Consider the following 26439-nt stretch of genomic DNA (forward strand, 5'->3'; position numbering starts at 1 on the left):
AATGTTGTCAGCCAGATTAAAACATTGAAAGAGTGCACAAAGATAATAACCACATTAGGAGTGATTATTGTGTTCCAAGTTTATATCTTGGCCTCCTCTCCTTAGCAAATCAGGCAGATGCATAGTTTATTTGACCTTGTTATTATTTGTTATCATTATCTCTGCTGTTTGTAAGCTGAATGATAACTGTCAAAGCTTCACTGAATAAAGGTAAGATTTGCGGCAGGAGCTTTGAAGCCCCAAGCACTTCACTAGTTGCTCTCTCTGCTTTTCTGCCCAACTCCACCTCTCGATTAAAAAATAAAACCGACAGGTGGAAAACCGCAAGAGGAAAGATGGGGATACATATTATCCAAGGTCAGCAAAAAGGCCTGGAAATTACATGCATGCTAAATTACACCACCTGAGGCCATCTGAGTGTCAGGAGGGAGTCTGAAAAGGGTGTTAAGAGTTCAGCTGTCCCCGTGAGGCTTATGTGCAATGGAGATTCTGCTGAGCCTCCTCTGGCTCTTTCAGCCGGCAGATGACCAGCTGCTCTCAATCCTCCCAGCCGGCTTAACAGGATCTGTCTTCCCAAGAGTCTGTCTCCAGTGGTCATCTCCTAGAACGCATTCCAGGTAGCTTTCCCTTCTGACTCGTGTCAGTCATTCCCAGTACCCCACCTTAGCAATGGCCTCCAAGGAAGGTAAATGACCAATAGTGTCTTTTCCTGACCTTTTCTCTAAAAAGTGGCAGTTTTTTGAGAGGCCGGGACACCTCAGATGAGCATGGAGGTAGTGGCCAGGACTCTGTGAGTGACTGTGGACGCTGCAGTCAGACTGCCTCACTAAGACTCCTTCTACAGTTTCAGTATGGATGTCATCATTGGAATCAGACTTTTGCTTATGTAGCTGTGTGTGTGCTGCTTAAGGGTGCCTTTCCTTCACATGTGCAGATTCTTACTTGGTGTTCGGTATATATGTGTGCATTAAATTACATGTATGTCTATCAATCACATGCACATATATACATGTATGCAAATGTACGGCTAAGTATGACTTTTGAAACGGCAATAGCTAAGCTTGGTTTAGAAGGATTCTGTCGATAACAGTTGTGTGCTATTGGTTGAATTATTTTGTAGAGTCCTATTTCTTCCCAGTACACTTCAATAACAGTTACCTTATAGATTCCTGGAAAATAAATGCATAAGAATGACATCAGACCCTTAAACATAAGCAATAAGTGTGGCAAATAACCTAATTTTTATTTTCAAAAAAATCACTAGCTATAGTAATAAGTACCCAATTAGTTTTCCATTGCTCTCTTTTTATCATAAAAATGCAGGGTCTTACCTCTTTGAACATTTTCATGGAGTATATTTTCTACTTTTACAAGAATAATTTTTCCAACCACATCTCATATTGTGGGCCTATGACTTATGTATCTAGGGAGAAATGGTGTTTCTTTTTTTAAAAAAAATTAATTACATTTAACATATAAAGGACTGCTTTAAGAAAAATAATTACATATTGTTTATAATGAAAACTTGTTTGACCGAAGCATAATATATACTCTAGTAAGCTGTGCTCCTAGGGGGTTTTGCGACCTTAATACTTTCCCCTTGTGCCTGTAGCGATGTGGGCAATGTGCTAAAGAAATGACAATTGATTTCTTCTGAGTTCTGTGGGTAATGACTTAAATCAACTATAGATTAGTTTGGAGCAAGGAAAATCACTCAATTGGCAGTGGAGTTTTCTCTGTTGTGTTAAGACATGCAATAAAATTATTCAGCATCTTCATCATATCCTTTCAAGGAGTACCACTTACATTTTAAGAAATTCTAATCTCAAAATGTATCTACAAATGCATTAAATTCTGAAACAGTCTCCCTGACATTTTCAGAAATGGGGTTGTTTGTGGTGTGTGAACTCTTCTCAGCATTATGAATTGTTTTAATAAATCTCTTTCGCACACACATTTCGTGTTTGAAACACACAAACGATACCTAGTTCAAACTCACCTCTTAAAAGACCCAGGATTTCCTTAGTGAAATCTGACTATGGCAAAATTGAACTGACTTTCAGTACGGTTTGCATACATGTGAAGTGCACCTGCTGGATTAACACTGTGGCTTTAATGAACGTGAAATGCATTCCCAGCCTGCTCTGCTCTCCACAAAGAGCTGCTAGGCTTTTAGCTGACTCCTGGTGACAGAGGTCTCGGGAAGTCCTGACAGGAGTCTGATGATCTGTAGACAGCTGCCGCAGGCTCATCAAATACTACTTGATATGAAGTCATTTGCAGTAAAAACTATGACCCGGAAATATCAAAGATATGAGACCTTCCAAACAAAGAACCTCGCTGTGCACAGCCTATCTTTTATGAGACTCTCACTTAGGGTCAACCCGCACACACGGAAAAAATAGTAACTGATTAAGTAAGATAGACTCTAACAGACCTCGAACCACATCTTGGTTTATTGAAAACAAAAGCATAATGTAGATGTTAAAATAAGCAGATGTCAGTATTATTCTTTTCTGCCTAAGAATCATTACCAAACAGAGCATCCCTACGTACAGTGTACCTCCATATAGTCACCGTGTCATCTGATGCTGATAAGGAAACTTACCACAAAGAATCAGTAGAATGTACATGTTCACAAAATGGTGATCTCTTCACCTTTTTATGGAGGGAGAGGAAGCAAGTACCAGTTAAACACAGAAATCAGCATCTTCAAAGTTTACCACAGGCTTAAGGCAACTCTTTCTTTATTTTTTTTTTAATGTTTCACCTGCAAGTGTATATTTGCACTATCTGTGTGCCTGCTACCCGTGGATGTCAGTGTAGGGCATCAGCTCCCCTTCAACTGGCATTAGGATAGTCAGAGCTGCCATGTGGATGCTGAGAATTAAACCCAGATGCTCTACCTGAGTAACAAATAATCTAAACCACTGAGCCATTTCTCCTGCCCCACAAAGCAACAAACAGGAGTTTCTTCCAATCTCTAATCCCCACATAAAACCTCATTTCATGCCTGTATCTTTTTTTTTTAACATTTTGACAAAGTAAATGGCTTTGGATATGTTTGACAGAGTCTCCATGTTTGCATATGACATAATCATAGTCTTAAAACTTTCTCAATGCTTGTAAGAAAATGCACAACTGTCCATAGCAGTCTTAGAGTTCATCTGAGATCTAAGGGTCATATATGCAAGCAGAGAGAAAGAGATTAGGAAAAGGTCACATAATGTCAAGATAAAGGCACTTGTCATACTCTGAATGGAGAGAGGATTGTGTGGTTTTAGTGAGAGACCCGGATGTCAGCTATAGCCTGGCTGGTCCATATTTTCCTGAGAAGGGGAGTGCAGGTTGAGGAAAGAAATATACAAGGGACAGAAGATAGAGTTGGGAGGCTTCCAGTGAATACAAAAAGCCATGAGTTCATTGCTCACAGTCCTTTTATGCCCTAATCAAAAGGGGAGGGCACAAGACTCCCAGGATACGAAGAACAAACAGGCATAATTACCTCCTTACATCTCAAAACACCCAGTAACCTCGCCCTAAGTCAAACATCCTGTTGTCTGCCTTTGAGGAGCAAAGCATCCAGTAGCCCCACACCTTTGGTCAAACATTCCGTTGTCCATCCTTGAGGAGCAAGAATAGGTTTGAACTCTCTGACTTTTAGTCAAGATGGAATGGATACAAAACTGTGGGCCTCCACGTCCTGATAAATTCCTGTTAAACAAGGGTTCTGTGTTTTGGCACTGTAGGTCGTGTGGTTTCCTGAGTGTTTTGTTTTGTCTCCTTTGGTACCTTTAATAGCAAGCAGCTAGAGTAGTACTGAGTACACCCAGCTGGAAGGAGAGGTATCAGCGAGAGAACTATAGATCACAGGAAGGATCAAAAGAGGAAAAGACATTTGCATTTTTAGAACTCATATTCGGGATGGTGAGATGACTCATCATGTAAAGATGATTGTTGCCAATACTGACTATCTGAATGTAAGCTCAGGACCAGCATCACGGAAGAATAGATTGACTCCCATGGGTTGTCTTTTGACCTCCACATGTTTGTGGTGACAGCTTTCACATCCCCAACACCTCCACAAGTGTTGTTCCAAGAAGAGATTACAGTATTCACACATTCTGTGCCAAGTACCCTTGAAACAAAAATACTATATAAATCCTCATCTTAATCTGCATTAATCCAGCTAAGCTGATTTAGTAGTTTGGCTCCTGAGTTAACTAATGAGAATGTTATAGGAGTTCAGTGAACTGTGTATACAATCATAAATTGCAGGAAAATTTGTTTCTTGTCTTCAGAATACCATTGGCATCTATTCTGGTGATCCATTTGTTATCTGATATGAATTCCAGCAGATAGGACACAATAATAACTCAAAGGAGAGAGATCCTTTCGCCTGTGATGATCTTGCATTATTATGGAAGGCATAAAGAATTTCATTAGCTTCAGTAAAGTAAACTACCGTGGTTGTCTGTCTGGTGGAGAGTCATTAGAGCATACACAGGCAGGACTAACCATCTGCACATGCCTCTTGTATGTGGAGAAAATACTGTGAGGTTCTTTTATTACTTAAGCTGAAATAACAAATAATTATCTCGCTATAAAAGAAAATGCTGATAATTATAGTTTGCCAGGCATGTTGTAGAAATAGACAGGAAAGACAAAGTACTCGTGTTGGCAAACCCCAGAAGAGAATGCGTCTGCAGACTGGAATCAACTCCCATGGCGAATGGCCTTTCCATACAAATGCTACAGATTCCAGGAGCTGTTGAAAACACTTGGTGGCTACGATATAATCAGGGAGGAAGACTGTTAAGCCTAGTTGAAAAATTCCCACTGTATTTAGTTTGTGCAGCAGTTATATGGCTGTAGAAGAGGAAGAAGGAGGGAGAGAGAAAGGCAAGAGAGAAATAATGAAAAAAAGAAGTTGAAGTTAAAACTGTAGTCTTGTCACTGTGAATGCAAATATTAAGAAAAGTTGCATCTATCCTTTTTAATGTGGACACATGGAATAAGTAGAAAAAGTCGTACAAATTTCTTCAGTTGCTTGGTGACATCATTTTGAATGTAAAAATAATAATAATGGCATTTCATGGTTGAGATCATGTCGATGAGTCATTTGAGTTTGCATCTGTGAGCATCTTTTCCTTAGTGGAGCTGAGTAATTGCATAATTAAGTTGTCGTTTAAAGCAACAATAACAGCAAAATGTCAAATGCTAACCCAAGTGTCATATGGTAAAGATCCGTTATTTGTATTTTAAGGATCCTCCGCAATAAATTGATAGCATGTGTTATATGAAATCTATCATTTGATGATGCATTCCTACTAATCTTTAGGAGTATTTATTAAATGTAAATATATTTTAAAGGTGTTATATTTTAATGAGAAGTATGGCGTCTACCAGTTTATACAAGATAATAAGCACAAAGCTTGTCCACTCATCAATGCATCTTCATTGCTCAACATAAGTACAGTCAAAAGTATAGTCCTATGTAAATGACGTTCTACTTTCAACTATGTTGGGGAACTATATAATCATTTATCATTTAAAACATTTTCAACAGTTTTAATGTTCTGAATACTTAATTTATATATATAAATTAAGGCATATATATATATATATGCCTTGAGATATATAATTAAACACAAAGAGAACTAACTGTTCCATTGAGTGCAGACCAAGGTGATTAAAGAGATAGTTTTTGAAAAACATGTTCCATTGGGAACAATGAGACTTATAAATCCAGAAGAAGAGAGGAAGAAGAGAGGATAATCATGTGTTTGAGTCAAAGCTAGGCTACATCATGAATTCGTGAATTCAAGGTCAGCCTGAAATGCATGGTGAGACCATGTCTTTAAAAATATCAAGTTAGAGATATATCTCACTGGTGAGTGTGCTTGCTTAGCATGCGCAAGGCCCTGGGCTTGATTTCTTTCAAAACATACACACACACAAAGAGAGAGAGAGAGAGAGAGAGAGAGAGAGAGAGAGAGAGACAGAGACAGAGAGACAGAGAGACAGAGACAGAGAAGAAAGAAATTTAATGATAAACATATAACAGATTTTGAAAAATTATAAGCTAATCTATCCTTCTCGGAGCCTTTACTCGGTTTTTAAATTAGCAGTGCACAACTTCCTCCCATGTTTCTAGATCCTAACCTTTATGGAGCTCACTTATCTCTGATTCTCCCATCTCAACAGACCACATGAGAAGCTGATTGCTTAAAACTATGAATTTGTATTTCTAGCTACCATCTTCTCATTCCTTTTCTTATGCACCCTCATCTAGCAAATGTGGCTTGAGTATTTCACCAGTCAAACTCTCTCTCTTCTTAGCACTTCAGTATATGTTTCTTTCTTCCAGTTGTGTTAGTCATCCCTCCAGCACTCTGACAAATCCCTAAGACAAAGAACTTTTTTAAAAGGAGATGTATTGGGGCTTACAGTACGAGACGTTTCTGCCCATGCCAGTTGTCTCAGCTTGTGTGAACCTGTGCTGAGGGACTATGGTCATGGAGGAAGGCTGTCCAGGACCCAAGGTCTCAGGAGCATCACAAAGGCAGTGTCGTGCATTCTTTATACTAGGCTCCTCCTCACGAAGGTTTCTTCACCTCTGGGAGGAGCCACAGACTGGTCATCACCAGTCTCATATCACTATCCTGGTGTGGTGGTAGCTAAAACTGAAGCCATATCTACACTCTATTAGCTGCTTACAATATTTTCATGAGGGTTCACCTTTATAATCTTGTTTTCATAAAGACATTCATCCAACTATATTAGAAATTTCAATTATATTTGTTCTCCATTTCCTCCTCCCATACACTTCCCCTCTTCCCAAATAGCTAATTCTTCAACCTTGTCCCAAGTATTTAAGGCTGCTAAATGACATAAGGCCAAGGTGCAATCATTAAATTCAAACTAGTCTTTGCAAATCAGTATATTGACCTTCACCTAGCAGCTGATCTTGGGAAATATTAATGTCTCTAGCCTTATTTCATTGTTATGTGGCCCTAGCTTCCACTGCCTACCATGTTCACCATTCTTACACAGGACCAGCTTCCAGTATTGCTTTAGCCAAATCTTTCCAGTCTGGTGGATAATTTTGTTCTGAGTTGCCCATGAATTTAACATCTGCTTCACACAGGATGAATGCGTACCATATGAAATTATCACTTCCTTAAATCTCCTCAAATCTAATACTTCTATAGCATTCCATTTAATTTCTGCATAACCTCAGGGAGTGCCAATTGTCTGGTGGCCATTATCGTATTTTTTTCTTTTTTTTTTTATTGAAAGAAAAAAAAAGAAATTCCCGCCTCCTCCGAGTCTCCCATTTCCCTCCCCCTCCTCCCACTCTTCTCCCCCTCCCTCTCCAGTCCAAAGAGCAGTCAGGGTTCCCTGCCCTGTGGAAAGTCCAAGGTCCACCCCCCTCCATCCAGGTCTAGGAAGGTGAGCATCCATACTGGCTAGGCTCCCACAAAGCCAGAAGATGAAGTAGGATCAAAACCCAGTGCCATTGTCTTTGGCTTCTCATCAGCCCTCATTGTTCGCCATGATCAAAGAGTCCGGTTTTATCCCATGCTTTTTCAGTCACAGTCCAGCTTCTTAAAACTAGCATGGCTAGCCACTATTCATAATCTGTCCTCACCACAAAGTTTCATTCTTAATTCTATGACCCGTTGAGGCCTGAGAAAATAGTGAAGTGTCAGACATCTTATACAAAGATTAATTACCAAGCATGTGCATTAGAGAAGATTAGTGACCACTTGTTTTCCCCTAAAATCACTTGCTGATTAAAGTCTATGGCGAATTTATTCTTCTTGTCCCATATATATTTGATGTTGTCATCCATTTCAATTCAGAATTAGTCTGTGAAGATTTCTCTACCTCACTCCTCATTTATAGTATTTTCCTTCTTCTCTTCCCCATTTTCTTCTTTTGTACTGCTCATGCCCTCTTCTTTAAATTGCACACAGTTTTATAAAGCTTACCTTAAATTCTGTACTCTCCATAATAATTTATGTTGAGCATAATCTGTCCTTTGATTCACCTAAGTGCTGAACTGTGTTTTTCTTATGGACGCTCAGCCTGTGCTTTGCGTTATAGTTAATTGCCATTCCAAACATGATTATATAAGTTTCTTGGAAACAGGGATGCTATTGTAGCATTGGTAGCAGCATCTAACTGTACAGGGTGTAATTCGGTATTTGGTACACGGTAACCAATGAAGAAATTATAAATGAGTATTCTGAATCTTGTTTCATTATAAGAAACAAGATTTTTTCCCCATTGCTCGGGCTTTTATGGCCTTTAAAGAGCTTAAATGTCCAAAAGTAAATAATTATCTATTCAATTAAGTTTAGAGTTAGATGCCAAGAGCATGAATTAATACTGTCCACTGGAATGTTGTTTTGTTCTTTAGAAGCAACTATTAAAAATATTTAATTTTTTATTTCATGGGGAGTTTTTGCTATTGGCATTTTACCTGAAGATATGTTGGTGTACCACATGAATACAATGCCCATGGAGCCAGAAAAGGGCATCATCTCCCCTAGAACTGAAGTCACACATGGTTGTAAACTGCCATGTGGGTACCGGGAATCAGATCAGGGTCCTCTGGAAGAAGTGACAGTAGTACTAACCCATCATTTTTCTAGCCCCAACTACTTTGAAATTTAACTCACATATGAAAATTCATTTCTTTTAATTATGCAGTACCTTGGCTTTTCACTATATCAACAGTTATCCATGCATCTTCCCTGTCTAATTTTTCAAACATTTTCATGAGCCCCCAGAGAAAATCATACCCATTAACAGCCACTCAATTTCTGCTGTGTTGCTATCTGAGAAAATGCCCAAAGGACTGTCTCAATAGATTGTTTTTCTCTTTCAGATATTTTACTAAACGAATGTTCAATGCTTTCTGGGTTTATCCATGTCATGGCTAATAGTACTTTGCTTGTTTTTTATAAAGACTAAACAATTGTTCATTGAATGGACATAGCACATCCTGTTAACCCATTCATTAGTTGGATACTTGCGTTAGTGAGTCATTTATTAATTTTTATTTTAAATTTAAAAAATTAAATCTTTGATGTTTAAACATTTTGAACTGCTAAAAATCCCCATGATTACTTGGTCTAGCAAACTTGATTTTGTGCTCGCGAAACTAAGGCTCAGAGTTATGTTTAAGCTTTGACTTACTCAGTTGCGAGGATTTTATTTTCATCCATATATTCTACTCATCCTTCTGTAAGTTCATAAATACCAAATGGAAAACCATGTCCTAGTGATCAAGTTAAGCGGGATGGTTATGGTCACTGTCTTCAACTAACAATCACACAAATAACTACAAACTTAGATGCAAGACAAGGGTGATAAAAGGGAGATTCAGAAACAAACCTTGTCGGCCTAGACAGATGACAAGTAAGTTATAACTAAATAGGCAGAGAGAGGAGAAAAGAATATACCACACCAACAAGAGTGGCATTCAAAAACCCTTTGGCTATAGGAGCAGAGTCCGTCAGGACGAATGGCAGAAGGCTAAAGGGAGAGCAGGGGGTATGAGGGACATAGTGTAGGACGAAGTCAGATACCTAACAAAGCTAGATGATGCACAGTCTACAAGAAGAAAGAGTTTTAGTTTTTCTCCTAAGAACGTTGGACACTAAAAGTGAAATGATAATGTGTAGCCCCTTATACATTTCTATGAGGGCTTAGATGACTTAATTGTGAAAGGTAGGACTTGCCAGATAGTTCATAGCTGCTAAATTCAACCTTGTAGTGGAATCTGCATTATCTAAAGTTCCTATTTTGGGGAATGGAGAGAAGGCCTAGCACAGCAAGGTGCTTGCTACCAATTTTGACAACCTGAATTTGATCCCTAAGACAAACATAGTGAAAGGTGAGAACTCAGTTCTCAGAAATCATCCTCTGATCTCCACACACATACTGTGGCACACACACACACACACACACACACACATAAAATAAAGTTTTGTTTTTTGTGTTTTCTAGAGTCCTTGTTATCCAAAGTAGAAACTTTATTTTGACACAATAAGAACCCTGCTTATTATAATTTTCCAACTCAATTTTGAAAAGAACTTCTCTCTCCAGCCCTCCTACATAATAAGCAATCAAAGCTGCTTGAAAATTCATAAATAGATCTATAAAGGTCAATTTTCCATTGTACAGTGGCTGTGTTTTAGACCTGTGGATCTAAAGAGTACAGGCACATTTTTTATTACAAATGGTTTATAACAAATTCTTTATTTAGCCCAAGTGCTTTTAAATAGAGGTGCATTGTTTCCAGGTAATGTATGATGGGACCCAGGAAGCTTTTATACAAATTAAGGCCATGTTGGGTGGACATGAATTCAGTTTTCATTAAGTTATGCCAAAAAACATCACAACACAAAAATTAAAAACAGCAATTTTGAGAAGAAAAAATCATAAATTACTTGGAAGAAAAGGTATTTGGGCTTTAAAAACATATATTGAATTTTAGACATAGAGAGTTAAAAACAGGAAGTAAACCTTTAAACTAACAGTTATCACTTCACTACCATCTTGAAGGCAATGTCTTGTTTTGTAAACAGATATAATGACAAACAAAATGGTCAAGATTTTATACCAATAGAGTTAATCAAATGCTATAGAGCAGTTATTTTTCAAAGTGTGCTCCATGGATCATATGTTTATTGTCATGCTGATACTTATGAAAACTGTAGATTCGTGAAATCATTCAAATTTCTACAATTGTTCTCTCGACTAGAACTCAAATTCTGAATTTTTAAACCATAATTCTAATTGCTTATGGTGCCTACCCACATTTGAAAAGTGTTATGCAACCATTGTAAGTGCAGAACCCTTTGTTCAATATTTGAATATACCAATGTCACACAATTCATTCGGTGGCGTAATAGTACTCATTACTTATGAAAAAATCACTGAATGTATGAATAGGTAGATAATAGGGAACTGATACCTAGAAAGGTAATCAAACCTTGTGAAAAACACTTTACCTAATCTCTCCTTAGCCTTTTAAGCCACTTTACAAGAAGATAGTTATTATTACCCACCGTTTATTGTGTGGAAATAATAAGACAATGAAATGATGTAGCTTGCTATATAGGGGTCTAGGTGGAAGCAAAGATTTGTCTACACTCTGCCATACAATCTCTTGCATTTGCTATGTTGGTTCCCCACTCCATGGAGTATTCAGAAAGGTGATGGAATGTTATTGGAGCCTGTAACTGCTACGTTCATCACCACTGAAACCTCATGGTCACCAGCAAAGTTATAGTCCTAAGATGAGCAAAGTATAATGTTAGTGTCTTGTGAGGCATAGCTGTCTGACACTTCTAAAAGAAGCCTCTAGAGGTAACACATCACTGGCAAGAATGGTGCGAATGTGAGAAAATTAATTTAAGATGCTACACTTTAAGAAGGAGAAATTATGAAGGAAAAGCAAAGATTACAGTAGGTAAGGTAACCAACCCCAGAGCCTACCAGCTCACATCAAAAGAGGAAGAGACATTCTTTGTGACTTGACTGAGGAGCTGGAAGACCACTGAGCTGATTGAAAATATGAGCCCTTACATGATGACTGTCAAATAGAGGGGGCTCTGTGATGGGTGCATGTTCATGGATTGAGTTTCATTTCATGGAAGAGTCTATTGGATGATAGCTAATATGGAAAATGATCATTTTATTACCCTATATTAATTATTGCATAATGTGTTTCACTATGGCATTTTCATGCATGTGCATAATGTGTTTTGATGTTATTTATCCTTTATTATTCTCTCTTGTCCCATGACCACATGATCAACTATTTTGAGAGAGACAAAAATGTAAATTTTCTAGTTATTGCTCTAGCTGTTATTTCAATATAGGTTTCCAGTTCAGTCATGAAGATGAAAATCTTTAGTGATTTTTAAAATGACTTACTACAAAAACACCTTAAAATATTTTTATTTAATATTTATTTGTGAAAGAAAACAATTTTATTCATTTCTTGAGAGAAATAACTTTGCATTTGCACATTTCTCTATGAAACTGAGAACCAACAATTTTCCCTGGCTCTATTAAGACTGAGGTCACCAATTCCTATAATTTCATAAATGCCATTTCTTGAATTTACAGTTGATAAATATTCTGCTATTCACTGGGCAGTTATTAAAAGTAAATTTTTAAATCAAATGAAAAACTTATTTAAATTTTTAGAAATTTTTATATTTTGTTATAATGACCAGTACATGATGAAACATAAATGATAAATGTCTGTTCTCTTAAACCTGGCTTACTTGAGGAATAGAAATGTCAGAACAAGTTTCAAAATATTTCATATTTTAGGGCCGGGCGGTGGTAGCACACGCCTTTAATCCCAACACTCAGAAGGCAGAGGCAGGTGGATCTCTACGAGTTTGAGTCCAGCTGGGTCTACAGAGCTAGTTCTAGGACAGGCTGCAAAGCTACAAAGAAAAAAAAAAGAAAAGAAATCATATTTTATAACAAACATGACAGATAAGGATTGGGATCCTTTGAGTATTGTGTATGTTTTTCTACAAAATTATTAGTAGAAAGTTGTAGCCCAAATGTTTTTTATTTTGAAGATACATTAGAATTTAATGATTCTCAGGCCCTTCACATATATTTTTAGTGAAATCTGAGTCTTATGTTACCAACAAAAGCTAAGAAATTACCTCATTTGGGATTGTAGACTTGAGTGAAACATGAATTTTATCTTAGGCCACAGGGAGGGTTGCAAATCAAGACAAATTGTAAGAGAGGGGAGGAGGAACAAGAAGGAGAGAGCAGAGGTTTGTATGTATATGAGTGTGTGATAGTTTATATTGATTTCAATATGACAAGATCACTAAAAGAACATACCCTTTGAGTATTGCTGCAATGAATTATCTAAACTGGGTTCATTGAAGTGAGAACAACCTTCCTAAATGAGGGTGACACTGTACCTTTGGTTGGGATCCTTCTGTACCATCAGTGTTCCACAGCACCTGTGGTTGCTACCATAAGTCTCCAAAGAACCAGGAAGAGTACTGTAAGAATACTTTAAGAGGCAAAGCAACAACAACTAAAAAAAATAAATAAATAAACAAAAAAAGAATTCAAAATAATAACAATAAATATCTCATGTTACCAATCTACTAAAAATAAAATGTAAATCTTGTATGAATAAATTAAAATATAATATTTATAATAACAAAAAAGAGGCAAGGCAAGCATTTAGTTCCTGCTAACTAGAGACAGCCCCCATATGGGAGAACAGTACTTGAGCCAGGAGGGGGTCACAAATGACTTCTGGCTTCTCTTTTCCTTGTAGTAAGCTTCATGGGTTTTCTTTAAACTGGATGACTTTCAGTTAATACATATATCCAATTATAAATTGTATATAAATGGCAAAAACAAAATCATTAATAAACTTAAACAATATCCTTCAGAAGTTCTACTACAGTCTCCCTTGAGACAAAATCCTCTGCTAAAGGTGAGATACTACAAGTCATGGATTTCATGAGGCACTCCCTGAGTGAAGAAGGCTTCTGATCTTCAAGGCCTCTAAATAAGATGGTAGATATCAAACATGGGTGGTGGAGCCCAGAGAGGCCACTCACACACAAAGCTATAATATAATCTATTTGGGGCCACAGTTTTAAAAAGTCAAGAAGTTTTAAAAGTTTTTGCCTAACCATTGGCTTAGAAGGGAATCTAAAAATTATTCAACAAATATGAGGTTAAAAACATACCACTGAGTTAGACTCATAGACCTACAAATACCAAAGGTAGTTGGTGTGATCCCTGGGGTACCCAAGCAAGGAGTCATCAGCACTAGCAGTGCTCCTTGGGAACAACAGTCGTTAGAGCAGCTGGAATCTTTATAGTCTCATTGGCTCACTGGCTGTTGCCTTTTAGCTGAGACTTTAATCTTATTTTCATACATTTTTGTAGACACATATGGCTTGATTATAGACATTAAGTGGCCACTAGGAGCTTTAGATTAAAGCCTTTCATGAACACAAGCCGCCTGGGTAGCCAGGATTGCCCATACCCCCTGTGGTCCCTATCTCTGTCTTGCCTCTGTGCCTCCTGTGTTAATTTCTATACTCCCCTTTCTGCATTCCCATTGCCCTTCATCTCAGTGACATCTATTTACTTAAATATAAGCCAATTAAACAAAGTATAATAATAGAATACCCCTGTGAAAAGAGCACAAAGGAGGGGAACTGCAAAGCTAGGAACAGAATAATGAAAGAGTGAACAACATTTTAAAAGAGCTCCCCAGCAGACAATCTACCTCCTACTTTGTCTTCTATTTATGGGGCGCCACAGTCTTTGTTTGTTTGATTCTAACATCTCTATGCCAAGTCTCCACCCCTCATCCATATCCCCACCTCCTTGGGGGAGGAATCTTGATACATACTTGTGCATCATAATATTTCCAAGATTACTGCTGTGAGCATTACTGCACAATGCATATGGGAATATTGTTGTAGAATTTCCAGAATACTTGGGAGTCAAACAAGGTTTTATATAGATTTATTGTTTTAGTCAGGAAGTAATATTTTCACTCAAGTGGTTCTCCTTTTTTCTAATGAGTATCACAGGCCATTGCTGTAGTGATAAAAATGTTGGCTGCCACTGTTAAGAAAATAACATTGGAAAGGGAAAAAGATATTTTAGATTAGTTACAGAAGGAAGGGAATGCTTCTTCCCACTGTTTTAAGTTATCATGCACTGCCTCCTAAACAGCATGTAATATAAGGACCTGAGATAGCCTGAACTAACCCTAAACTGTGCTCTTCCTTCAGACTTCAGTGACTTGATGATACCCTCTGCTCTTAGAGCTTTGAGTTCTTTGGGACTAAAATGGATTTATCGAAATTTCAATTTTCTGGATGGATGACTATAGCACAACCTTCTCTTTGGTGTGAGGCATTAGTCTCCTGTTTCCTCCTCTTTTTATGCATGCCTTTCTAGGTGATAAGAAATCAATAATGCAATCCTTAATAAAAAGAAAAAAAGCCTGAAGCACTGGCCAGCTGAATTCAAGTTTCTTTTTACTGAAATATAGATATTTATAGCTGAAATTTTATTGTTTGCATTGACTTCAAAATTGTCTGGTGCTCTGGTCTAGCCAATGTCTGCTTTATCAAATCCCATTATGTTGCTACTGACTGACAGGTGTGGGCCAGCAGGTGAACTCTGGCTTATCAGTAAATGAAATGACTTCTTTGGCAAAATCCTTCTCAAAGACCTTCTCTCTCCTAAAGATCTAAGAAGGCATTAGATTGATAAGTAAAACTAGAGCTTGGTTAAAGCTGAGAGAACACAGCAAATCTGAACAAAGGATTTCTGCTCAAGGTGATGCCTGTCTCTCTATCAGAGAGCAGAGCAGTGTTGCACCGTGATGATAAAGAACCTGAAGATTGATGGTGATACTTCACAGTGCTCAACAAGTCTCAAATACTTCTCCGATCACATGCGTTTGCTTCAACGTTGCAATAACTCTTTGAGAATCTCGTTAATAACTACAACACTGAAGATCTATGCTTTTAGAAGACCTACTTGATTTAGTATGCGCAGCCACTAAATAATCAGCTGAAGTTTCAACACAGTTTGAAGTCTTTTTATTTCAAAAACTGAATTTAATTTCTACTCACACACATTAAGAAAATTAAACTATCATTCTTAGATCTTTATTAATCAGGGAATTAAGACAGGTATACGATTCTATTGCTTATAACACAGGAGTACATTTATTCAAAATTAACAGCATCAAGCACATCTTACAGTACAGCCTTCAATTGTTCATCTGTTGAACAGTTACTAAGCAAGCATTTTCTACCACATAGGGTAGTGAAGTAAATATAAAAGACATTGGCATCTGCCTTTCTACAGTATAAAGCTTATCTGGAATGAAGTGGAGTAGACATTGAACACATAATCATATACATTCAAAGTGATGATGTATTATGGGGGATTAGTCTTCCCACACTCTCATGAGTGAATATCACAGAATAGGTGACTGACCCTGTAGTAAGATATTTTATCATTGTTCTAAAATTTAGATTTGAGGATTAGCTTCTTGTGGATACTTACCTCTTGACATTTAGGTGTCTACTTTACTTTGGAGGGATACCTTGCTCCATCTATATATAGTGGGAAGGGCTTTGGCTCTGCCTCAAAGTGATGTCACAGACTTCATTGATTACCCATGGGAAGCCTCACCCTCTCTGAGGAGTGGTTGTGGAGGGATGGGTGGAAGGTGGGGAAGTGGGAAGAAGGTAGGGAAAGGGAACTGAGATTGTTATGTAAAATTAGAAAAGATTGGTTTTTAAATAAATAAATAAAATGGAACATATTTGCTACAAAAAAAGAATACTAATCTGGGGATGTGATTCATTTTAAGATATAAAGTAATGCATCATCAAAATCAAAATGATAAAATGTCAGCATTATTTGAAGTACATTGTATGCTCATATGGCTTAATACTTTGATCCTGCATATGTACTCATTTTTACTTCAATTGTTATTAAAAATAATGCATATACTTCAGATACTAGTGGTCATTACGAATGGAATAAAATGGAAAATACACATATGGCCAGAGGCTTCTTTCAAGTTTAACAAGCTTTAATCAGAATGGAACATGTTGTACGACACTGTTCCTGGGGAGGCATCATCCCAGACAGAGAACCAAAGTCTTATCAGCATCGACTTGATAAAACAACAAGTTTATTAGGATTACTTAAGGAAGTATGGGTGACAGGTTACTTACAAGAGCATGGATACCTCTTAGGCAACTTCATCACCAAGATGCATCCCACTATGAGTAATAAGTGAAGACCCATGAAGAAGCTGGAACCCTGAACTTCTCTGCATGACTTGCAGGAAGATCAGCAAGGCAAGAGGTATCTTCTGCTTAGCTGTCCAAACTGTTTATATAATGCTGGAGAGAGAGGGGCTTTGTAAATCTTTTAAGTTTCATGGACTTCCTGAAACCTGTGAGTTATCTCCTCGGTCATTTGCTTGCTTATGACAGGCATATGTGTGTTGGGAGGGGGCCTCAAAAGTGAGTGAAGTGTTTATGAGGGCCAGAAGATGACATCCAATATCATGGAGCTACAGTTGTAGGTGGTTGTTAGCCTTGCTACTTGGGTGCTGGAAAATGAACTCAAGTCCCATTCAAGAGCTACTACTGAACTTTCTCTCTGGTTCCACTCCATTAGTCTTAATGGGCCTCCTTTTAGAACACGTGAGTCTTGGGCATTTCGCTGAAAGATGGAGTGTTTTGTCTCAGAGGACATTGTTCTACAACAGCTAGTGCAAATAAAATGTAAAAAATAAGTGTAATAGGAGTTTTCATAACCAAATGTAATGACTAGATACATTCTGTTAATCCTGGAGATTATTGGAGAATATCTTTAGAGAAATGAGCTTCAGTTGAAAAAGTTGGAAAACCTAGAGAGAAGGAGGGGGGAAGGGAAAGAGTGAGAAAATGAGCAGCAGAGACAGGAAAAAACACTGGAATGAAAATGAGGAAGAAGAGGAACTTTATTGAAGGAGAAGATGGAGGTGTGAAGATGGAAGGAAAGGGGCCATTAGTAGATCTATTTTATTTTATTTTATTTTATTTATTTATTTATTTTTTTTTTTTTTTTTGGTTTTTCGAGACAGGGTTTCTCTGTGGTTTTGGAGCCTGTCCTGAAACTAGCTCTTGTAGACCAGGCTGGTCTCGAACTCACAGAGATCCGCCTGCCTCTGCCTCCCGAGTGCTGGGATTAAAGGTATAAAACAACTAGTCTGGGATGCTGTGAGTTTGAAAGTATACTTGCAATAAATTTGAAAAAGCCAGATGTGATTATGTACAGAAATGTCTGAAGCTCAGCCTAAAGACCTAGATTGTATCCTTTTGAAAGGGCAGCTGTAATGAGGAGAGCAATCATCAGGTAGAAACCTGCCCTGGTAAGTCTTATATGTGAATCTGCTCCACTTTTTTTTTTTTTTCGAGACAGGGTTTCTCCGTAGCTTTTTGGTTCCTGGTCCTGGCACTAGCTCTTGTAGACCAGGCTGGCCTCGAACTCACAGAGATCCTCCTGCCTCTGCCTCCCGAGTGCTGGGATTAAAGGCATCTGCCACCACTGCCCGGCCTCTGCTCCACTTTTTAAGCCTCAGCCTTTACTACAGGATACTGTATGTTCTCATTAATTCTATACTTTTTAAAAGGTTAGGGTATTGTCGATTACCAAAAGCTTAAAGGTGGCAAATATTGTTGAGGATTGAAAAAAGAAATTCTTCAGCCCTAGTATAGCCATTATAGAAAATCGTGTAGGAGATTCTCAAAAATAGAACTGTCCTATGACCCAGCTCTAATGCTACCAAGTATATAACCAAAAGAGATGAAACAAATTTATTTAATGGTCTCACTGAATGTCTATTGTAGAAGTGTACACAATAATCAAGATATATAATCCACCTATGTCCATCAGATGGTAAATAAATTAAAATATGCATACACAATGAAATTCTAGGCATAAAAAAATGAGATTCTGTTCTTTGTGACAACATGGATAAACCTTAGGAATGGTATGTTAAAGGAATAAGCCAGATGAATGTGTGATGATCTTACTCATAAATCAAAAACTTTTGATCTTGTAGAAGTGTTGTAGTGTTGTGGTTACAAAGGACTAGGGTGATGGCAGGGACGATATAGAGACATTGAAAAAATGACCACAAAATTTTAGTTAGATAGGAGAGAAAAGTTCAAAGATTTATTGAGCAACATGGTAAGTTTAGTTAATATACATATGCAAAAAATTCTAAGTAGATGCTTCATTTATCATCTTAGCAATATATATATTCAAGTTACTTGTTATATAACTAATAACCATAATTTTATCTTTAAAAGTAATAAAATAAAATGTTTGCTACCCACATAAAAATTTTAAACAAATGAACAGATGGTTTTCTTTCAAGTAAGGAAGTATTATATTTCTTTAGATATTCTTATTGCAAGGCAGAAAATTGCAATGATGTATATAAATAAGCAAAATACTAACATGTATGCCCATTCCTGGAGAAGGTACTTTATATCACAGTATCGATTAACATTTTATTATACACATACCCACAGTTTGAGTCTGAATATGTTAGCAGTTTATGGAATATATAAGTTTCTAATTTTACTTTATGAGTGTTATCATTGCATATCTATCCTTTATAATAATAGAGGGCCTTGATAGTAACTACTGGACCATCATGATGCTTCGTTTGTGCTGGGAATTGAGATGTCTCCTCTTCAAAGAATAGCCATGTGTCCTCAGCTGTTTGCATACAAGCAAAGCCACATTCAGCCCACTGAAGCATAAGAAGATGATGATATGTATATCTTTTCCTCTTGCTCTTCTTGTGTACTTTCCAAAGCCTGTAGGTCACAAAAACGAGCAGCCAGAGATCGTGGTCAGTGTATGACAAAGCAGTGACTGGAAGACTTCTCTATCCCTCAGAGTGTGAACTGAATATTAACCTTAATTCTACAAACCCTCAGAGAGTCGGGATGAGCTTTCCTCAGTAATCCAATTCTTGATACTTTCCTTGTACAATATTATGTCAAGATACTTTGGACAAACATAAATCACCTAAGGCAGCTTAGCCCAGCTTTTAGCCCTAGCCTGCAGTGTCAATTTGAGAATAAAATGACACAGTGCTTATTAGCCACTGTATCCTAATTCTCTGCTCAAATGAAGACCAGATGTTTTATAAATAAGAATTTTGTTAACAGTTCTTACTTCTTTCAAGTGTATATTTGACTTATATTCCATTTGAAACAACCATGTTTGAAAAACAACTTTCACAGTAACCATGAGAGATGTTTCTCAAACATTAATGACTTTAGTTCAGCATCCTTTCTTATACTTACAAATACATAGATAATAAGTGATTCTAACCATATTAGGGAGCACACATGGTTTAGTAGCTTGTTAATAGCTGCCTGTCTATTTAAGAACTACTCGAAATACTAGAGTTTTTCCCTAGTGGATCAGCAGTCCAGCCCTCAATAGCTAAAATCTTTAGCTTTTGATGAGTGCACTGAGTTTTGAACTATTCAAAACCACTTAAGATTGGTAAATGGGTGGGCAACAGGGCTGTTGTTCATTTTTGCGTTGATGGAATAGCCTAATGCTAGTGGTTATAATTACAATAAGTTTTCAGCAACTACACTTAGTTTCTCCAGCAACGTCAACCATCTCTGTTTTGCTTGTCTGAGAAAGTGCATCAAAACAGAAAATCAAATAACTAAATGATACTTAGAGGGGAATGAGTTTCCAAGGTAAATGAGTAGTACAATCTAGCTCAATAGGGGAAATTTTCTTATGAGACACATCTTTGAGGAAAATCTCACCTTGGGATTACTTTTTCATGATATTCTAGTTCCTCATTCTAGCTTCAATGTTATAGATGACGTGCATTCAAACAGAAATAATCCTGCTCAGTTAGTGCAGGGAACTGAAGAAGAGGATGAGATGGGACAGTGTTTATCCAAAAGCTTGTGGAACCAGTTCAATCCCAAGCACCCGTGTAAGAAGACAGGCATATTAGTCACTTTTCATCTGATGTAATAAAATAGGCAACTTAAGAAGAAAGGGATTTATTTTGTCTTATTGAAAAACTAAATCCATAATGGCAGGGAAGGTATAGTATCAGGAGCCTGAAACTGGATGAACACATTTTTATCTACACACAGGAAGCAGATTGATAGATAGATACATAGATAGATAAATAGATAGATAGATAGATAGATAGATATTATAGACAGACAAATATAGATAGGTAGATATTTAAATATAAATTATAGACAGATATCTAGTTTTATATATATATATATATATATAGAGAGAGAGAGAGAGAGAGAGAAATAAGGAGTGAGATTAGACTGCAAACCCTCATTGCCTACCCCCTAGAGACTTCTTTCAGCAAAGCTTCACCTCCCAAGGTTCCCATAACCTCCACAAGCAGTACTATCAGCTTGTAACTAAATGTTCAAATACATATGGGGCATTTATCATTTATGCTACATCACCACGTATGTATGTGTGGATACAAGAGGATCCTCGGGCTTTCCTGTCAGCAAGTCTTGCTGAATCAGTGAGCACTGGATTTAGTGGGAGACCCTGCCTCAAAAAAAAAAAAAATACAATGCAGAAAGACACTTGGAGCAGTAGCTGCCATGCTCTTGCATACCCATGTACACATTTATGGGTACACATACACCCCTAGACATGAATGCCCCATCTGGAAACTCATTTAGATAATTGTCTTGGCTTGCTTCTTAAATGTTGTATCCCCTTTGCCATTTGATGTGAAGTAAAGCATGTACCCTCTTCTCTACCTTGTGGATAAAAAGAACCAGTTCACTTTATCAGGGCTTGTCCACAACGATCCTCAACAACATTCACGGAAAGTGACAGAACAAATGCAACAGACAAAATAGAGCAAAGAGGCAGAGCTGCAGTGGGGTAGATTTCACTTCGTTCAAGAAACTGAAGATCCTGAACAATAAATGTGGGTAATATTTCTAGTAAATTGGAAGCTGCCATGGGTGAAATTGCACTTCTCAAAAGAGCCACAAGCCTTTGTGCTTGATATTGTCCTTCACCAAAAATGGAGACTTAGAACCACTCCCCTGTGTCTCTTAAGAGCTGGTAGCCACTTTCTAGGTGCATTCCCGGAACTGGCACTTGACCTACCTTGGCCTGTTTTCTCATCTGTAGGGTGGGAATGTGATAATCAAAAAGAGATGCTGAGAATAAGGTAATTCATATATATGAAGCACTCAGAACACTGAAAAATAAATTGATAAATATCTGCTAATATTGTTTTAAATTCCACCCTATGGAGTGTATGTGATATTAAAACTACCAAATATCCATGAAAAAAAGAATAAAAGCTTAGTTAATTTTCACTTTGGCTATGGAATAAAAGCTGACATATCTGAAGGAGACTAACTGAACATTGGCTGTTGAATTTGATGTCCCTTATGAAATAGTTCAAAAGTTACTTTTAAAAATAAGTCCCAGTGGCATTTACATATCTCACAGAAAATGAGGTCTAAAAATAAGGCAGTCATTTTCTTTTGTATAATAAAACTCCAACACAAGTGCAAATTATAGAGTATATTGTCATGACTGGGGGCACTGAGTTTCCTAATCACCCCCCACCCTTTGGCCAATGATTTCTAATTTCTTTTTGGATAAAATTGGCCTTTCATATAATTAAAACTGAAATTTTCCTTTCATGTGTAACTGCTGAGTTCAGTCTTGAAAGGACTAAGAGGATAGCCTTTGTCAATGCTAGTACTGCTCACATTGTGACTATGCCATTTTCTGTTTGCTCTTGCCCAAACGGTAAACATTTTGAGCTTCGTGTCCCTCACACGTACTCAGACCTGGTCCTGCAGCATGAAAGCAGTCCTCCTCCACCTGGAAATGAGTGGGAATGGCTAGGTACCCGCAGCACTGCCCTTGGGAAAAGAGACAGCACGAGGATGCAACTGTCCCATGAACTGTAATTTGCTCTAGAGATTTCTCTTTGTCTCCATGTCATAAGGGTAAAAACTAGGTATGTAAAAACACACTCACTGTATGTACTCTAACACACACATACATGTGTTCTTATTGGAAAGTAAATGCAATGTACAAAAAGTAGTACTTTCAGACATCAAGAAAAATACTGAATTTAAAGATAAAAAGTACAGTATTTTGTTTGACACTCATATAAGGTCCCTTTGTCTAAACAGGGTACTGAGAATTCCTCTACCATTTTACTTTTGTTCTAAAACTAACCTAGAAGTTGGAAATAGTGGTGTGTGCCTTTAATCCGAGCACTCTAGAGGCAGAGGTAGGCATATCACTGATTTGGGGCCAGCCCCGACATAGTGAATTCTAGGAAAGCCAAGCGACCAGGGCTATGTAGAGAGAGCCTGTTTTAGAACAAAATAACAAAAACAAAACAAGAAAACAAGCAAAAATTAAAACAAGAAGCTTTCATTTGCTTATAATCTAATTTCTAAGTAATCTTTTTAAATTATTATACAGAGTATTATTCATACTCTGTATGAATTTCTCCTTCCAGTGATTCTGCCAATTGATTGTGATAGATGAAGGATGGATAAATAGATGATATGTAGATAGGTAGGTCAGTAGTTAGGTAGGTAGGTAGATAGATAGATAGATAGATAGATAGATGGATGGACAGATAGATGGACAGACAGACGGACAGGTGGATGAATAGATGGAAGACAGACAGACAGATAGATTGATAGATAAATAGACAGACAAATGGTAGATAGAAGGTAGATGGATAGATAGATAGATAGATAGATAGATAGATAGATAGATAGATACATACATACATACATGCATGCATGCATACATACATAGATGGATAGATGGATAGATAGATGTACAAAAATGTTTGCTAGAATATTTGCACACAGCTTTTATCCATAGACAATCCAGAAATTTCTCAAAAGAAGCAAAAAGTTGTGTGCAAGATTTCAGCAATCATTTTGCTAAAATAATTACTGAATTATTACCAGGAATGTGAAATTCTACCATGTGTCTTTTTGGCTGTGAAACTTTCTTTATAGTTATTTAGATGTTAAGGATCCATCATACTTGCTCTTCCACATTGTTACTGACCACAGATCAAATGAGCAAATACAAAAGAAACACCAAATATAATCAAAATTTATTGCTTTGAATCAAAGTCTTATCTCCTCCTACATTTACATGAATTTACTGATTAAAAGTCCAAAAAGTGCTTGGTTCGTATGTTGGTGGTAGAGCATTTGTCAGGCCTAAGACCCTATCTTTGATCTCTAGCATCAGAATCTAAACAAAAAATTCCAGAATAGATAAAAGAAGAATCAGTTTATCCTTATCTTCTGTTCGAATTTTCTTCTGCATTCTAAAGATATATAGAGGCTATCTATTTAGGTTTCAAATTTTTTTAACACTAGCACGTCATCCTCCTTGAAAATAAGATTGGGAAGAAACACGTCAGTCCTGGGGGAAACGCACACGCAGCTCTAGAAACAAGGGTGTGAGAGCTGCATTGACAGGGGATTTACTCACACTCTAGGTTTGTGTCATCTTGCCATAGATGAGGGTTGGCTGCACCTGGACAGCCTGTAAGGTAGAGAACAAGCCAGGTGCCTTCCAGTAATTCTGTTGATTTCCAGGAATCACTTCAAGAGGGAGTATTCCATATGACTTTCCGTGGCATTTTTTTTTTTTTTGGCAGAATTGCTAATCCAGAGTGCCTTTCGGGTTTTGGAATGTCAAAGTAAATTTAGTACTCTATGTACTTATGTTCTTATGTATCTATGTACTTATGTAAATACTCTATGTATTTAGTTGTTAAAAACTCCCGCTCCACCCTGTGCTTCATAAATTCAATGCAGACTAGGCTAGAGGCCCAGGCTTTTTTAAAGCTTTTGGATATAATTAATAATTATGAATATATTCTTTTGGGACGTTACACAATCTTCTGGTATTTATTAGTGGAGAACAATTTAAAATTTTACTCTTCCTTGGATATTACTCTTAAGAAGTGTGAAGATGTAAAAAGGTAGGAAAGGCGTTCAGTAGTTTACCTACTCACTGCTCTGCGTCAATTGGCTGAGCTAGTGACCAGCAGGTCACAAATGCTAAGCAGATGAGGACCAGACCTTAGGAAATCCATCTTGCAATCTCGTAGTTACCCAAATTCAAAAGAGAAAGTTTTGAGCTGTTTCACATTGATATGGTTGACATGTGTGGGTCAGAAATTAATTCATAAATTTTCTCTGCATTCTTTTAAGAGAAAACGCCAGAACATACCATCAGTCCTCTGAGAACACAACAAACACAACTACTTCACAACTTCCTTGAACAGGTAAGATCATACTCTCTTACAGTAAAAGAGTGACCCACTATTGTAAAAAACGCTTCACTTCTTTGCTAACCATAAAGGCTTTTTATTTTTAATTAAATGCCAGTTTATTTTTAAGGAAGAAATGGCATTTTGAATTTCACAGCTAATAGACTAGGAATTATAAAATATCACTTCACATATAGCTCTTCAGAGCTGATGGCTTCTGAGAGGGGTGGAGGTGGGGAAGAAATCAATTTCCTTTAGGGGCTGGCCCCTGTGAGTCTGACCATGCCCTGCTGAGAATATGGGCAACACAAATTGGACTTGGTATTTTTTCTTTTCTTTTCCTTAATTTGTTTTGGGAAAAGTCACAAGGGTGGCGAATGGACCTGGGAGAACTGGGAAGTGATCAGGGTGCATGATGTGAAATTTCCAAATAATGAATAAAAACACTATCTTTCTTTTTAAAAAATCACTTCATAGCATTTAGACTGACTAAATGAAAAGATCTTTCTTTGAAATGAGGATTGACCTAAGCCCCTCTTTTCTGCTGTGGCTAACCATAACAATAATATTTCCTCTGCACTTACCATGTTTTCATATGACTTTACATAAATTAATGCACTTATTGCATTATGTCAGTTCTGTGAGGTAGGTACTCTGTCATGTAGGTAATAAATAAGTGATCTCCACTTCACAGATTAGGGGACTGAGACAAATGGACAGGAGGCAGAGTTCACCAAACTGTGCACGTGGGAGCAGAAGCCAAAAACTACACGTAGGAGAAAAAAAAAACCAACATTGGCGTGACCTGGGCATAGTTGCTTGAGAAGAAATGCCCAAGAATTAGAATTCTCGTAGGTTTGCATAGATTCCATCTGGGTTCATATAAGAAAAAGTTGTAGCATGAATAATAAAAAGCCAGAGACAGATATTGAATCAGAAAAGCAAAGCAGCAAACCACTAGCTCTTATGTCTAGCTCAGCCCAAAATGGGCAGTCCTGCCACCACAAACCCTCAGAATGAGACTGTGTTAGAGCTGTCTTCTCCCATCTTATGTTCCTCTCTATCACTGAGATTAAAGGTGTGCACCACTACTGCCCAGTTTCTATGGCAAACTAATGTGGCTACTGGGACGGAAGGTGTGTGTCACCACTGCCTGGTCTATAAGGCTGAACAGTACGACTGTTTTACTTTCTGAATTTCAGGCAAGCTTCATTTATTAAAATACAAATGAAATACCACTACAAAAATTGACATTTACTGAAAACGTAGTCAACGCACAGCAGGCCCAATCTCACTGTATGGGCGCACCTGTCACATATCCAATAACTGCATGAATCAATAAATGCGCACTTTAGCTCAGTTTGCAAATAGAAACTATGTTTTCTTTTACTTTTCACCTTTTAACTAGAAACTTTATAGGAAAGGCAGAATAAAATTATACAGAGATTGCAAGGGAGTGACCTCTCACTACAGAAAATGAATATTAGTTT

The 26439-nt window shown here is 37.4% G+C and overlaps 1 protein-coding gene across 21 annotated transcripts in view; it reads left to right on the top strand.

Moving 5' to 3' along the window:
- Positions 1–26439, top strand: part of Map2 (microtubule associated protein 2) — a 275825-nt gene that overhangs the window by 161675 nt on the left and 87711 nt on the right. For all 21 annotated transcript variants that reach the window (XM_041631827.1, XM_041631828.1, XM_041631829.1 and 18 more), the window contains one exon: positions 24891–24964. The gene's annotated coding sequence lies outside the window, so the exon portion shown is untranslated. The remainder of the gene's footprint in view (positions 1–24890; positions 24965–26439) is intronic.

Source organism: Microtus oregoni, unplaced genomic scaffold (genome assembly GCF_018167655.1).
Source record: "Microtus oregoni isolate MIOR12 unplaced genomic scaffold, Mior012 000038F_ref0000394, whole genome shotgun sequence".
NCBI classification, from domain to species: domain Eukaryota; kingdom Metazoa; phylum Chordata; class Mammalia; order Rodentia; family Cricetidae; genus Microtus; species Microtus oregoni.